Genomic DNA, 16,153 nt, shown 5'->3' with positions numbered 1-16,153 from the left:
TTACATAAAACGCGAATGGAGTGCCCGCACAGTGATGACGGTCAGCCATCTTTCCCCCCAGCGATTTGGTGGTAAACCGGAAATGATCGTCGCCCTCACGCCCGCTCCACTGACAAACGGAGAGCCGCTTTTTGGCCAAGGGCAAAATATTGCGAGGATACTTTTAACAGAATATTTCTAATAAAAGGCAAAAAACTTTGAACAGAACAAAAAGATAGAAGAACTGAATATAATCAAAGCAGTTCAACAAAGAATAAAATCAACATTAATGAGTATTACAATGACATGTATAAAAATTATTAACTATAAATCAAAAAGTATGCAATGTTATGTAAACATATGTATAAAAAATACGAATATTATTATCAGTAATTAAATACATAAATTATTGGAACTAAAAGAATAAAAAAATAATAAATAATTTACGTGAGTTAAGCGATTCTTGAAGATGGCTAAGGATCCTCAGCTGCTTGGATTGAGTGGGCAGGTCATTCCACCAGGAGGGAACATTAATTTAAAAGTCTGTGAAAGTGATTTTGTGCCTTTTTGGGATGGCACAATTAAAGCAAAGCCACTTGCAGAATGCACAATCTTCTAAAGGGAACATAAGTCTGAAGTAATGATTTAGGTAAAGGGGTGCAGAGCCAGTGGTGATTTATAGGCAAACATTAATGACTTTAATTTTATGCGAGCAGCTATTGGTAGCAAGTGCAAACTGATAAACAGAGGTGTTGGAAGACCTGCCAAGAGAGCATTGCAATAGTCCAGCCTGGACAGAACAAAAGTTTGAACAAGGACTTGTGAAGAATTTTCCAAAAGAAAGGGCCTGATCTTCTTGATGTTGAATAAAGCAAATCTGCAGGACCAAGCAGTTTTAGCAATGTGGTCTGAGATAGCTTTTTCCTTCAGGCTATCAGACTAATGAACAGTCAAAACTAATACACCCTACAGCACCCTACAGCATACTCCCACAATATGATATGCAACACACTGTACTTTAACTTCAACAGTTCAACACTGGACTATACACACTGCATTTAATACAATAATCTACCTGCTACCACTGGATACCATCCAATGCACATCCATGACATTTTGTGTATCAAGTTCATGTATAATCTGTTGCACCTTAGCATATTTTTTATGTGTATATTTGTCTACATAATGTAGAATGTGTACATACTGTGTATAGTGTATAATGCGTAGTGCTAACTGTAAGTATTTATATACTGCATATAATGTGTAGTGCTAACTGTAAGTAGCCTATGTCTAATAGTACACTGTGTGTACTGACTATTTGTATGTTCATATTGCACATTGTCATCTGTTGAAGTCTGTATGGCTATATGTAAAAAGTGAAAGTGAAAGTGACGTGACATTCAACCAAGTATGGTGACCCATACTCAGAATTTGTGCTCTGCATTTAACCCATCCAAAGTGAACACACACAGCAGTGAACACACACACACTATGAACACAGACCCGGAGCAGTGGGCAGCCATTTATGCTGCGGTGCCTGGGGAGCAGTTGGGGGTTTCGGTGCCTTGCTCAAGGGCACCTCAGTCGTGGTATTGCCAGCCCAAGACTCGTACCCACAACCTTAGGGTTAGGAGTCAAACTCTCTAGCCACTAGGCCACGACTTTCCCCTGTAAATTATAAATGTAAATTGTAAATTGTTTCTGCAATTTCTGGAGCACGCTCCCAAAATTTTCTCTTTAAACGATGGGTTTGATGGAACCACAAGCTGTTCTGTCTTGGTAAGGTTGAGTTGAAGGTGATGGTCCGTCATCCAGCAAGAAATGTCTGTTGGCCAAACTGAGATGCGAGCAGCTATCGTCGGATCATGTTTCTGAATGACAGAACCTAGTGATGCCATGTAGACAGAGAAAAGAAGTGGTCCAAGAACTGAGCCCTTGAGGCACCCCAGTAGCTAGATGTTGCGACTTTGACAATCTCACCTCTTCAAGATACCTTGAAGGACCTATCTGAGAGGTAAAACTCAAACCACAGGAGTGCGGTTCCTGAGATGCCTTTTGCCAATAGGGTTGACAGGAGGATTTGGTGGTTAACCATGTCAAAAGTAGTGGAGGAGGTTGTTTCTTTGTGAGAAAGGCAGAGACATGGTTGAACACAGCTCGTTCAAGTGTGTTTTGCAATGAAAGGAAGAAGGGAAACCGGTCTGTAGTTCTCTCTAAAGACATGGGTTAAGGGTGGGTTTCTTAAGTAGAGGGGTTATACCACGAGCCTGTCTAAATGCTGAGGGGAAAACACCAGTGTGAAGGGATGTGTTAATGATGTGAGTGAGTGCAGGTACAAACTGCAGGAGAAATAGCTTGAAGGAGATGAGATGGAATAGGATCAAGCTGACAAGATGATTAGAAAGGATGAGCTTGGAGACGTCTGCTTCAGAGAGTGAAGAGAAGGACAAGCTGGTATTTTTAACGATATGCTTGACAGATGTGGTGTGGAAAATTGTGCACTGATGGTTTTAATTTTATTAATGATGTGAATGTGACCAAACATAATGAAGAATGTGACAAAGTCGTCAGCTGTTAGTGTTGATGGATGAGGGGGAGGAGGAGGAGGAGGAGGACAAAGGAGTGAGGAAAATGTTTTAAAGAGCATTCGAGAGTTTAGCTAAGATAGTATGTCATAGTATGTCCTTTTAACAGTGGAGACATTAGCTGAGAAGGAAGAGAGGAGTGACTGATAGATATAAAGGTCATACATATTATAACACCTCCAAAATTTATCAGAAAAGCTAATTAAATAAGTAGGCTATAGTTTTTTTCATAGACATTTTGATGACAAAGTGCTTTTATCCGCTCATAAGTTCTCGGTGCATTCCAAAATGAGTCAGTTCACTCGAAAACCGCGTAATCCGATTTAAATGAACCGAGCGGTATAGTGAACCGGTTCAACACAATTCACTGAAAAGATCCGATTCAATTGAACGATACGCCAAACGAATCCGACATCGCTCACCATGCGCATGCCCAGAGCCCGTCCACCATAGCAGTGTGACTGGCAAGACTATTGCTAGAGTAGAGTGTGAATGATCGCATTGCCAGGAAATTCGCTGAGTTCTTAGCCTATATGTAAGCGAGTCAAATTAATATTTGATTTATTTCACTCGGCTCAGCTGCGTATTAAGTTCATTTCTTCTTTTCATTCCAGAAGAGCAGTTTCTCTAGTGCCGGAGCTTTTGTGTGAGAAGTTCGCGTTTATCGCGGCATTGTTTGTGGCCATACGCCGGTTTATATTAACTTTCGTACAGTGTGAAAGTCTCGCTTCGGGCTCTTTATTCCCACACTGCGATACATTGTAACAATTTCTCGCTTTTCGCGAAAATGGCCGCAACTACGTTCGAAATGGACGGAAGTGTAATGGAAGGGGTGAGTGTTCTATTTCGAACCTTTTTTGTTTTGTTTTGTTTGATATCTCCGATTAAAGTTTTAATGTTGAACATGTTAGAATGGCATCGCCAGAATTGAATTCAGTAGTCTTCGGTAATTCTTTAAAAAGACAAATTTTGGATCTTTCTCTTTAAAGGGAGGACAGATTTTTAAGGCTGTCCGCGGCGCTGAGTTGCATCCAAGGGGCGTCAATCAAAATAAATAAAATCCGAGCCGGTAGAAGCACACCGGGTTTGAGGTAATGGAAATGTTGTTTTTAGACACCTTATATATTCATTTCTGTGGCTTTAGGTACATTTAAACAGTTATTTTTTTATATATGTGGAACATCCCTCCATTTGCTCCCCCCTTTCCTATTCTACAGTGAATCATGAAACAAAGCAAAGTTGGTTGTTGGAGTCTAGTTTACCCAATTTACACTTTACTTTCGGAGTCAAGCACATGGATATACGACTATATATAAAGTAAAGTTGTTTTGAACAGTTGTTTATCCCACAGAAACGCTGTTAAATACTTTTACCATGAATTTTTAATGGGGCCCTTGTTAGTTGGCACTGAAGCACATGACTACTTTCCATGTTATCCCTTCACTTTTATCTATTTAAATGGTCTGGATTTTTATCGAAACTCTTTAGTAACCCATATTTTTCTTTGTTGTGTACATTAGTGCTTTTTTTAAGTATACAGATGCAGCCTATATAAAAAAAAAAGTTACTTTAAACTCAATCTAGTCTGATTCCCATGTCAATAAATGGAGAAAATCTGAATCTTTGGTCGAAATGAGTTGTATTTTGAGCTGCATGTACTTAGTTTCTCTTCAATTGTTATCTCGACACCCCCACCCACCACCCTCTCCCTATTCAATGTCACCAGGCCTCAGCATCTGTCAGGTCTCGAGCTGGTGAGGGACATGTGCAACGGCAATCTGGAAGGAGCCACAGTGGGATCCTCTGAAATTACGCTCACTCCTGGGAAAAATCAAGGGCGGGAATCATGTCGCAGATACTCGGACGGCTGGGTGAGTACCTCTTTGAGTCATGAGTAGACTGCCTTATTTCTGCTAAACTGTAAAATTATGCCAATATGTGACACCCTGATGAAGCATTTTTTTGGCCCCTAAGTGTACTTTTGTTGTCTGTGGTGTAGAAGCGTGGGGGAATGCTGATGCAGATCTCACTGCCGTGCTCCCTGTTCGCTCAGGGTCCGTCAGAGCTGTGCTTGAAGGAGAGGAACCAATGCTGAGATGGCACCTCAGATCGACTACACTCTGAAGGTATGTGTAGACGTATGTTTGCGCACTGGGCAGGACCGGATTGAGTCATCAGCTGTGGACATCCTTCTAATTCTGACGTTCAAATCTCTTTTAGGTCTTCAAACCGATAGTGGAGAGATTCGGAGTTCAGTTTGACTGTGATTTAAAAATGAGGTATTGAAGTGCAACTTTGGAGCAGATCTGATGGTAGTCGTTAAAAAGTCAAACCTAAAATGTTTTCAAAATCTTTTCCGGCGAAAACAGGGGATTACTATCCTAAGGGAGGTGGGGAGGTTGTGCTCAAGGTGAACCCTGTGAAGGAAACTGAGTCCCATCAACATGACTGAAAGAGGAAAACATCACCAAGATCTACGGCAGGGCCTTCGTGGCTGGGGTGCTGCCCTTTAAGGTACAAGATTGTTGACACAATTTTTTTTGATGCTAATTGGGCATGGAACAAAAATAATTCTCCCACAACATCTAAAAAAATCGCTTTAGCAAGTAGACTTGAAACAACAACATAGTTAATTTTTTATTTCTTCACCACATAATTAGTTTATTATTCATAAGTAGCAAGGGGGCGAAAAATTCGTAAACCACAACGTTAAAATTTTTTAACATTTATTTTTTATTACTTTTAACTTTGCTACATAATTTACATTTCTATTTTTGAAACTAGCCTTGATAAACAAAAAAAATCTCTATTTTTTTTTTGCCTCACTACAATAACCTCCTTCACCAAAACAAGCTATGTTTTTTACTTTGTGTTAATATTTTATTCTCTTTTGAAATTTATTTTATGTATTTTTTTTTTTTTTTTTGTAATGCTTCTTAAGCAAAAATTTATTTATTTTTATTTTTTTTGGACGTTTTTACATAATTTTTGGTGTGGAGAAAAAAAATCTCCTAAACCACAAGTACTTTTTTTTTTTTTAAAATAAATTTTTTACTTAGTTTTCATGTCTTTTTCCGTAACTAGCCTTGTGGAAAAAAAGCTCTAAAATCACAACATGCTTTTTTTTTTTTTTTTTTTTTTTTGACTTAACTACATAATTGTTTGTAAGTAGCCTTAAATGCTCTTAAATCACAACATGTGTTGTTTTTGATAATTCACTACATAATTTACATTTGTTTTTTCATAACTAGCCTTGGGAAAAAGCTATCAACCAAAATATTTTCAATTTTTATTTTACTTAGTGAGATAATTTACATTACTTTCAACGCTATCTAGCATTAAGTCCTTAAGTAGCCTTGTGTAAAGCACAACATGCTTTGTTTTTTTAGGTTTTAATCAGCATTGTTTGGAGAAAGTGGCATTATGTTTATAAAACACTCCATTTATTTTGCAACTGCCCTTTACTTCTCCATAAACTTCAGTTGAATTGTTCTTGATGTTTAGTTGGCGAAGGACATGTCACACGGCAGCAGTCCGCACTATCAGGAAAGAAATTAAGGATCTGTGACATCAACATTCAGTCTCTGCAAGAGAAGGAAAAGGCCTGTGGGCAACGGCAACGGGATCATGTGAGTACATCCCATCTCAAACCATCTGCTGCGATACCGCTTTGATTAACGTCTGTACGTTTTGTGTCTCCTGGCAGAATAATTGCAGAATCATCCACTGGCTGCATATTTGCAGGGTCATCTCTTGGCAAAAAAGGTAAGACTTGTCTAGTTGCCCAGTCCTGAAGAATTAATTCCAGGTGTCATTGTTTTGGCACTAGAGGGCGATATGTCACAATAAAAAAAGCCTGTTCATTTGTGCTTTCACTTGTAATGTGGATGAGAATGTCTAATAGATTCCCCTGCTATGATGATTCATTCTCAAAATTAACATGAATGTAAAATTTGACCGTGTTTATGTTCTTTCTGTTTTGTCTTCAGGTGTATATGCTGACAAAGTTGGCATCGAGGCTGCAGAAATGTTGCTAAGAAACATCAGGCATAATGGTTGCGTGGATGAGTTCTTGCAAGACCAGGTCAGGCACACAATATGTGTTTATCTGGAGAGTAATTATACATTTTGTTTTACTTTATTCCCAGTAAATTGTCTTGGGGGGAAAAAAAATCCTTAACCAAAATGTTTGTTTGTTTTTTTATTTAATTTTTGTGTGTGTGAATAATGTTGGATAAAAAGCCTCTTAACCACAAGAAGTTTTTTTTATTATTTCTTCTCCACATAATTTACTTTCTTTACATGAGTTTAAAATATTATTTTAGAATGTATGGCCTTCTTGTTTCCGTGGTGATGCGTCATGCTTGTCACGTGACATACCACAGCCACAATAGCGCTGTATGACAGATTTATTGCTTCCGTTTCATTTTTCCTTTTTTGGGTGTTTAAACACCTTTATAATGACCACGTTAGTTGATCTATAACAAAGTCTCTTTAGGCCAAAGCGTGAAAGTAGATTTGAATTCAGTAGCTGATCATGTGACGCACTGAACGTTTTAATCACACTCATCAAAGATCGTACTCATCAAAGGGTCAAAAACTGGTTTTATATGTTTTTTGTAGCTAGCTCTTAAACCACAACATGCTTTTTGTTTTGTTTTTTATTACACAACATAATTTGTTTTTCTTGTAACTAGCCTTGAAAAAAGCTCTTAACCACAACATGCTTTGTTTTTGTTTTACTTTGCTACGTGTTTTATGTTTCTTTTAATGTATATAAAAGAATCAGACTAGATTTTTTTTTTACATCTCTACCTAATTTACATTTCTTTAATTAATTGGTTTAATATTAGTTTTTAACTAGCCCTCAAAACACATGCTTTTTTTTTTTTTTTTTTTACCTTGTTTTTTGCTTGTTTGTTTTGTAACTAGCCTTGAAAAATGCTATTAAATCACATTGTTTTTTTTACTTTTCTATGTAATTAGCATTTTCTTTTTATGTGAATAACATCAAATAGAAATTTCACAATTTTTTAAAAATTTTTTATGTTTCAGTGCAACATAAAAAATGTGTTTGTCTAGAAAGTAATTATATGTTGCTTTTTACAGCTTATTATTTTCATGGCCTTGGCAAACGGCATATCCAGAATGCGAACAGGCCCGATCACTCTCCACACACAAACGGCAATCCACGTGGCCGAGCAGCTCACGAACGTAAGTTCAGACCTGGACGCACCTTATAGTCATTAAAAACTAAGTTTGTTTAAAAACTAGGTGACTTTAACTCGTTTTCTTTCTTTTACAGGCCAAATTCGTTATACGCAAAGCAGAGGATGAGCATGCCAACAACGATACCTACATTATCGAGTGCCAAGGAGTGGGTGCCACCAATCCTAGCTTGTGAACACATGGATCCGTCATCCTCGGCTTGTCCCCAGCTGAGATGAGGAGGACTTGTAGCAGAGACACACTACTACTGTAACTGACTGGATGACGCAAAGATAACTTTATTATCTTTGTTCGTTGCGATTAACCATTAGTTTTCTGGCACTGACCACCGAGTCTCTCCACATTTGTCCCCTGCTGTGTCCCCTTCTGAAACTTTCGTTATTACTCAGGGTATTGCCTTACACCGTAATAAAACGGATACTTTGAACTCTTCATGCAATATTCGCAGAATCCTGACTGTTTTTGGGCAAATTTGCTTTCCGCACGCTAACACAAGCCTTAAAGTTTCATTAAATCCTTCCGATACTGTTAACAATAACAATAGCTTAACCAATTTGCATGGACGTAGTAAAATATATGTATGTCACTGGTAAATTAGTGCACTGTGTGTACAAGGAGGAAAAGAACGTTTTTCATCCAAGTTTATGGTTCCATGTAGCTGCTTTTTTTTTTTGTATTTGTTATTTAAGTCGTTTCTACGTTGTTTCCAAAATTTCATTACCATCTTATTCTATTCTCATTGACATCCTTAGATAATTTAGACTTTTTGACTCTTAAAAAGGATCAATTCTTTATCAAAATTTCTGTTTGTTATTTATAAGATGGATTTTTTTTTTTTTTTTTGCGCAATTATTTTTTGCATTTTTTGGCTACTTTAGGTGACCGTGTTCTTTTGTTATTGCATTAAAAATTGTGGATAAAAAAAATACAATAAAATGAGTGATAGACATACAATATTTTACCTTGATTCTGTGTTTCTTTGCACATAAATAGAGGATTTATCTGTATTTAAAGAGATAGTTCACCCAAAATTGTAATTTACTCACCCTTAGGTTGTTCTAAACCTGTATGAGTTTATTAAACTCATTTATTAAATATATTTTGATGAATGTTGGGCAACAAACAATTGATGGTAGCCATTGACTTGGAAGTCAATGGCTACCATCAATTGTATGGTTATCCACTTTCTTCAAAATACCTTATTTTGTGTTCAACAGAAGAACGAATCTACAGGTTTGGAACATCTTGAGGATGAGTAAATGATGACACAATTTTCATTTGTGGGTGAACTGTCACTTTAATCTGTTTTGCTCTTTTAAAATAGCACCATCCCAGGCTTTTCTAATGTCATTCAGGCATTTCACATTTATATGCCTGTCTTAAAGTCTCTTATGGACATTTAAAGCCGTTTTATGTGTCTTACACCTGTATAACAGGCTACTAAAGTGAAAGCACTTGACTTACAATGCAAATCTTCGTTTAGCTCACCCTAGAGACAGCCTACAAGTGTTAGCTGTTGCCGGTCCAACTGGAGTGTCTTCCCTCTGCTCTTTTGTGCTCCAGCCGGCACAATTACTGCCGGCAGATGCCAGAACAATAGAGAGAGCAGAAGAGAATAGGGCAAACCATGTGATGATACGTGAATATGCATGGAGCCCTTGGGTCTGGAAAGGGCACATCTACATTGTTAAAAGAAGAAGGCTCCCTGCGGGGGCGGTGGGTGTGGCTTCTGAAGCACATTCAGTGGGCCGTCACTCTGATCATTGGCTGTCTGGTGCATCTGTTGCTGTGGGGAGTAATTAAACACTGGCAAAGCCCAAAAGGTAATCTCTGCATATGGTATGGATGATCAAATGAATGAATTTTAAAACTTGGATTTTTAAATGAATTTTTTATTTTTTTTTAAAATGAAAAAATTACTATATAAGAAAATCTTTGCTTATGATCTGGATAATCAAACATACAAAATAAAAAAATAATACATTTGATATATTTACGTAACTATTTATGTATTATTTTCACATTAACTTAGAATTATTTTACAATTTAGATTTTTGATAAATTGAATAGATTATTTGAATTTAAACTAATTTATAAAAAATAGTGTGACATTAATAATTATTGATTTGATTGACAAAAACCATCACTTTTTAAGAATATCTTTTCATATGGTCTGGATGATCAAAAAAACAAACTGGGATTATTAAAATGTATAATTTATATTAATTATCAATTTGTATATAGAAATGTATTTATTTTATATTTATGAATTATGGATTTTTTAAATTGTTAATAATGTAAAATTAATAATATTTTGTAATGTAAAATGTAATACAAGAAGCTACTGAAAAAAATCTATATATATATGTAGATAGATTATTTTATGTATGTAGTTTTATATAGAGAGAGATACATATATTATTATTTAATTACATACAAAATTATTAATAGATATTTAATTATTTTTAATTATTAAAATGTAATACAATGTAATATATATATAGAGAGAGAGAGAGAGCGAGAGAAAGAGATACATATATAGATATAGAAAAAAATGCATTTGCTCTAGATGATCAAATAAACTAATGAATTTAAAAATGGTTTATTTAAAAAAAATGTTTTTTAATTGTTTCAATCAATTTATTTATATATTATGTTTTATTTTTGGAATTTAGAGGTTAATATTAAAGTTGTAATTTTTTTATTAGTTAAAAATAATTGTACAAATGAATTTAAAAAAATGTTAATTAAAGTGTTTATGAATTATTTAAAACTGCAAGAAGTTACTGGCCTAAATCTGCCTTGCAAAGCCTTAGAAAGGTTGCTATGTAAAAAGGCTTCATTAGACATTATCTAGGGCCCTGGCATATGGGTTTGTACATAAATCATGCTCATCAGAGCTGACTGAACATAAAGTACATAAAGTTTTATGATTTTGCTGTTTGGTGGCCAAGCATGGCATCATAGATAACAACATTTCTATGTGACCTACATTGATATGCAGCATAAAGATAAATGCTAGGCAATAATACACCTGTAATGTTCAGTGTTAATACCATTTTCATAATCTTCTATTTTTATATTAAACTCTTAACAGTGTTTTAATTACTGTATGGACTTCGCCCCACATTAGATTAGATATGGTGACCGGACGGATAAACCAGCACACTGGATTTGCCAAAGCATGAAACTCCATGGTGATAAATCTATTTCAAATATTTTTCTTAACTACTATGGTGGAAAATATGGATTATTTCAATCTATGTGCACAAATTTATATATATATATAGATAATGTATGTATGTATGTATGTATGTGTATATATTTATATATATATATATATATATATATATATATAATATATATATTTGTGTGTGTGTATTTTTGTTGTATTATTGTCATTTTTACTAGTGTTTGTGCTCTTTAAATATCTGTTTATTTATTAATTTGTATTTCATGTTTAGTTTGAATTATTTTAGTATATTGTTTAACTAACTGAAAATGAGAAATGTTGCCTGGGCAAATAACTGAAATACAACACACAAATACATCATTTTTAGTAATATTTTATAATTTATTTCATTTAATATTTTATTTAGTTGTTTTATTTTATTTTAACAAAAATTATTTTAATTATGTATTTATTATAAGAAGTTTATTTTTTTTTAATTTCATGTTTAGTTTTACTTAATTTAGTACATCAACCTAAATGAAATGAAATGAGAAATGTTTGTTTTAATTTAAAATTTATATTATTTTGTTTCAATTTATATTATTTCAACAAAATATTTTTAGTATTTTTTTATATTACAGTTTTTTTTTCTTCTTTTATGGGGCTTTTAAAGACTCTAGTATCACATCACTTCTCTTTTTCAGTCTATTTTGACAACTGGGCAAAAAAAACAAAAAAACTTACAGTAAGTTGTCTACGTGACCTTGATCACCTCTTGAAAGCCATGTCAATGGCTGACCTCAAAACACACAGTGAAAACACTCATTTTTACTAGCACACTAGCATGTGAAACCTGTCATTTACTTTTCCATGATGTCAGAGCAGCATCCGCCTGGACAGAACCAAAACAATAGCTAGCATGCTCTAAAAAGCATAGATACACTATATGTGACACGATGACAACCTGGAACCATACCCGGAGGAAGAAACGTCACAATAGTGCACTCTGTTTGGAAAAGTAACACAAGGAACCCTGAAAGTCACACCTTACCAGGACCGTAACATGAGTGGCATGTGAGGAAACCTGAGCGGGCCGCGTGAGCCGGATCCTCCCTGTTCTGTTCCACTGGCACACTCTGTCCCCAGAGACCACTGCACATTGTGGTCTAGGGTCCGTTCCAGAGGGTCCCACCAAACCTGGCTCTACAAAACCTCCATGAAGGCATGTCAGACGCTGTATCCTGGAGATCCCAGGAGAATAGTGAATGGAGTGGGTCAGCCACAGCCATCCAAAAGGTCTGGATCTCCTTGGTAGGAGGTAAGATGGACTTTGTTTGAAGATGCTGTTTATATGACTTGGAAGTTGCATGTGATACCAGTCCTCCTCAGTTGACTGGAACTGTAGTATGATACCACAGGATGCATTGATGTCTCCAACAGTATATGGATATATAGGCCTATGCATAGTTCACCCAAATTTTTGTCATTACAAATGTGTGAATTTTTAATTTAATTTAATTTAATATTTTAATTTACATTTAAAAAAAAATATTTTTTATATTCATAAAAAATAATTTATATTTAATTTTTTTTAAAATATTAAGTTTAAATATATAAAATTAGATTTTTTTAATTGATAAAAATAATGTAAAATTAATAAATAGTTACTCATTTTAAATGCTATTAATTACTGAAAATACAAGAAACTACTGGCAAAAATAACTATATATAAGAAAATCTTTGCATATGGTCTGGATGAATTTTAAAACAATTAATTTTTTTTTAATTAATTTTAGATATTTACATTTATTTATTTATTTGTACTAATAAATATTCATTTAAAAAGTGTGTTGAGATCAATTTTAACTTTTTTTATTTAAAAAAGGGGAAAATTAATAAATAGTTAGTAATTGTAACAAATATTATAATTATAATAATAATTATTATTATTTATTTATTGTACCAATTTGATAATTACGATTTTAATATTACTTTAAAAGTTAGGATTTTTTCAATTGTTAAATAATTACTATTTAATCATTTTATTAAATGTAAAACAAAACAAAAACAATTATTATATATGCAGATATTTTGAAGAACCTTTTTCTCCATACAATGAGAGTCAGTGGTTTCCAAAATAAATGGATTCCCCCGGCTTTCAAAATATCTAATTTTTTGTTTCACAAATGAAAGAGAGGAAGATTGGAACAGCATGAGGATTAATAAATAAGGACACAATTTTCTTTCTTTCTTTTTTTTTTTTTTTTTTTTTTGATTGCAAGCAACACCGCCCTCCTTTAAGGCTCTACTAATATGCTAATATAGTAATATCAAAAAGAAGCACAAGCTAGTTCCTCTAGCCAAGGGGCAGTGGGTTCACTGTGTTGTTTACTCATTTGCAGATTATTCAAATCCTATGCGCAATGCACCAAAACATCCTGGTTTGCTTTGTTTGCTGCCTAATCACTTAAAAAACAATACAGAAAGATCAGACTGAGCTGTCATGAATGGACCCACATTACTAATCTGCTTCACAATGTCCATCTGCTCACACTGAACTATTTAGAACCTGTGGTGACCACACTGTGATCAGTTTCATACATGATCTCTCCAGCTGCTGCTGTGAATGACCCGAATAAACAGTCTGCAGCGGGCCAACGATATTTGAGCTCAGTGTTACAGACTGTCTGACGACTTGTGTGTTTGGGTTCACTGATGATACTATGTGCTGTAAAAACAAAGACATGTCAAAAAATCAGATAGACAGATAGACAGATAGATAGATAGATAGATAGATAGATAGATAGATAGACAGATAGATAGATGGACAGACGGATGGAGGGACAGACACACACACACACACACACACACACACACACACACACAGATTGATAGATAGTTAGACAGACAGACAGACAGACAGACAGATAGATAGATAGATAGATAGATAGATAGATAGATAGATAGATAGATAGATAGATGGATGATAGACAGACGGATGGAGGGACAGAGAGACAGACACACACACACACACACACAGATAGATAGATAGATAGACAGACAGACAGACAGACAGACAGATAGACAGATAGATAGATAGATAGATAGATGATGGACAGACGGATGGAGGGACAGAGAGACAGACACACACGCACACTGATAGACAGATAGATAGATATTGTAGATAGATGATGGACAGACGGATGGAGGGACAGAGACACACACACACACACACACACACACACACACACACACACACACACACACAGATAGATAGATAGATAGACAGACAGACAGACAGACAGACAGACAGACAGACAGATAGACAGACAGACAGACAGACAGATAGATAGATAGATAGATAGATACTGTAGATAGATGATGGACAGATGGATGGAGGGACAGAGACAGACACACACACACACACACACAAGCAAACACAACTCTAGACAGATTGTTAGATTGTTTTTTTGTTATTTGATTGACTTTCGGATGGATGGAGAGAGAAAGACTCTCAAAAAAATGTGAGATTATGTACACACACACACACATGACACACACAGATGCCAGCAGTATAGTAATTGTCAGTCTAGATATATGATGGGGTGAGGGATGGATGTGCTGTGGGACAGACAGAAAGAAAGATAGCACACAATAACATAGTGGGAGAAAGTAAGTAAAGAGGTTTAGATAGGCAGGTTGATGTCTCTCTCAGAGTGAAACAACCTCTCGTTCTCTGATTGGTCGAGCGAGAGTGAACATCCTTCCGTGCCGCTGATTGGACATCTCGGCACCACGTGACGTCCCTTTAAGATCTTTCCTGACTGTCCGCGAATATGGCAAGGGAGAGATTTCCACCTAATGACCAGGGCAGAGTAACCAGTGCAAGGACCGCGACTCGTATCTGCCCAGTTTAAAGCGAAAACGGATATATATAATTCGACGAATGGCGTTTTGACGGCGCGCGCGAGAGAACAACAACTGCTGATCATTCAAGCACTTTAACGCGGGACGCGCGAGTTGGGAAGCCGAAGTGACGCAGCTGGAGTTGTTTCAACAGCTTGAGAAGTTGCAGCTCATTTCCTTCACCTTTTACGCGTGGAAGAATACCACGAGATACGAGTGCCTTGTTTACACATCTCATTGGGCTTTTCTGTTCTTGAGCTACTCGGAATATTTGCGCCATCAGTTAAGAGAGAAGTTGCCTCCGTGAGAGGAAACGGATTTTAAAGCAGCAGAGACGTTAACGTTTGCTCCTCTTTTCGAAATAGCTGCCCTCCGTCGATGACTCTCGACACCTTAAAACACTCCGCGATACTCACAACTTTATTTAAAATGGCTGATGATAATGATTTAATAGGTGCTTCGGAGTTTGTTAAAGGTGAGTTTAAGTTTCTTAGTCGCTTCAGTTTGGGTAACTTTGATTCATTGTGTTTCCTCAGACTGAGATGTACTTGTTTCAGTCATCAGATCCCTGCAGAAACTGTTGATGTGTGTTATTTAACATTGTCTCAGCTTATTATAATTATTTAAGTGTATTTTTCTTCTTCAAATTTATCATTTGCGTGAGAAATGGAAATAAAAGCTTGAGTTTTGAATTATATATTTTGTATATGATATATAACGGGGTCCAAAGGTAATGCATCAACCCTGTTACCACGATGACTATCTTTTATAAAAATCTCTTAATGTGCAAAAACTTTGTTATAAAGCCACCCTCCTCTGTGTTTTTAAGGTCTTAAATGGTCAACCCTGTTATTCTGATTTTGCATAGCAAACAGTTGGTTATTGAAAAATTGGATATTTACAAAAATATAAGCATTTATTTTTTAATAAACACTTGGTAGTTTAATGATCTCAAGCACATGACTAGTAATGGTTAAATGAACTGTCAACCCTGTTATTACTGCTTTTATAGCTTCATATAGCTTCATATAATTTAACTTATAATTAACAAGTGTCACAGTGCAATTTATACTTAAATTTACACTTAATTGATGGCGGCACTTTGTGTGATAGAATAAAAAAAAGTGGATTCATAAATTAGTAGATTAGATTTGTGGAGGAACATTTATTTTTAAATAAAATCTGTCAAAAAAATAAAATAATGTAACATATTTGACTTTCTCTTACTGTAATTGAATAAAGTCCCAGTAATGTGATAATTCACATTTATATTTAAGTGTAT

The 16,153-nt window shown here is 35.3% G+C and overlaps 2 pseudogenes; both read left to right on the top strand.

Annotated features, from left to right (window-relative positions):
* The first annotated feature begins 3,227 nt into the window (after nt 1-3,227).
* LOC109047785 lies at nt 3,228-8,752 on the top strand (annotated as a pseudogene).
* Nucleotides 8,753-14,743: 5,991 nt separating this feature from the next.
* Nucleotides 14,744-16,153, top strand: part of LOC109047797 — a 34,266-nt pseudogene continuing 32,856 nt past the window's right edge.

This window comes from Cyprinus carpio, chromosome A22 (assembly GCF_018340385.1).
Source record: "Cyprinus carpio isolate SPL01 chromosome A22, ASM1834038v1, whole genome shotgun sequence".
Lineage (NCBI taxonomy): Eukaryota > Metazoa > Chordata > Actinopteri > Cypriniformes > Cyprinidae > Cyprinus > Cyprinus carpio.
Note: the sequence above shows the minus strand (reverse complement) of the source record. Positions and strands in the feature narration are given on the sequence as shown.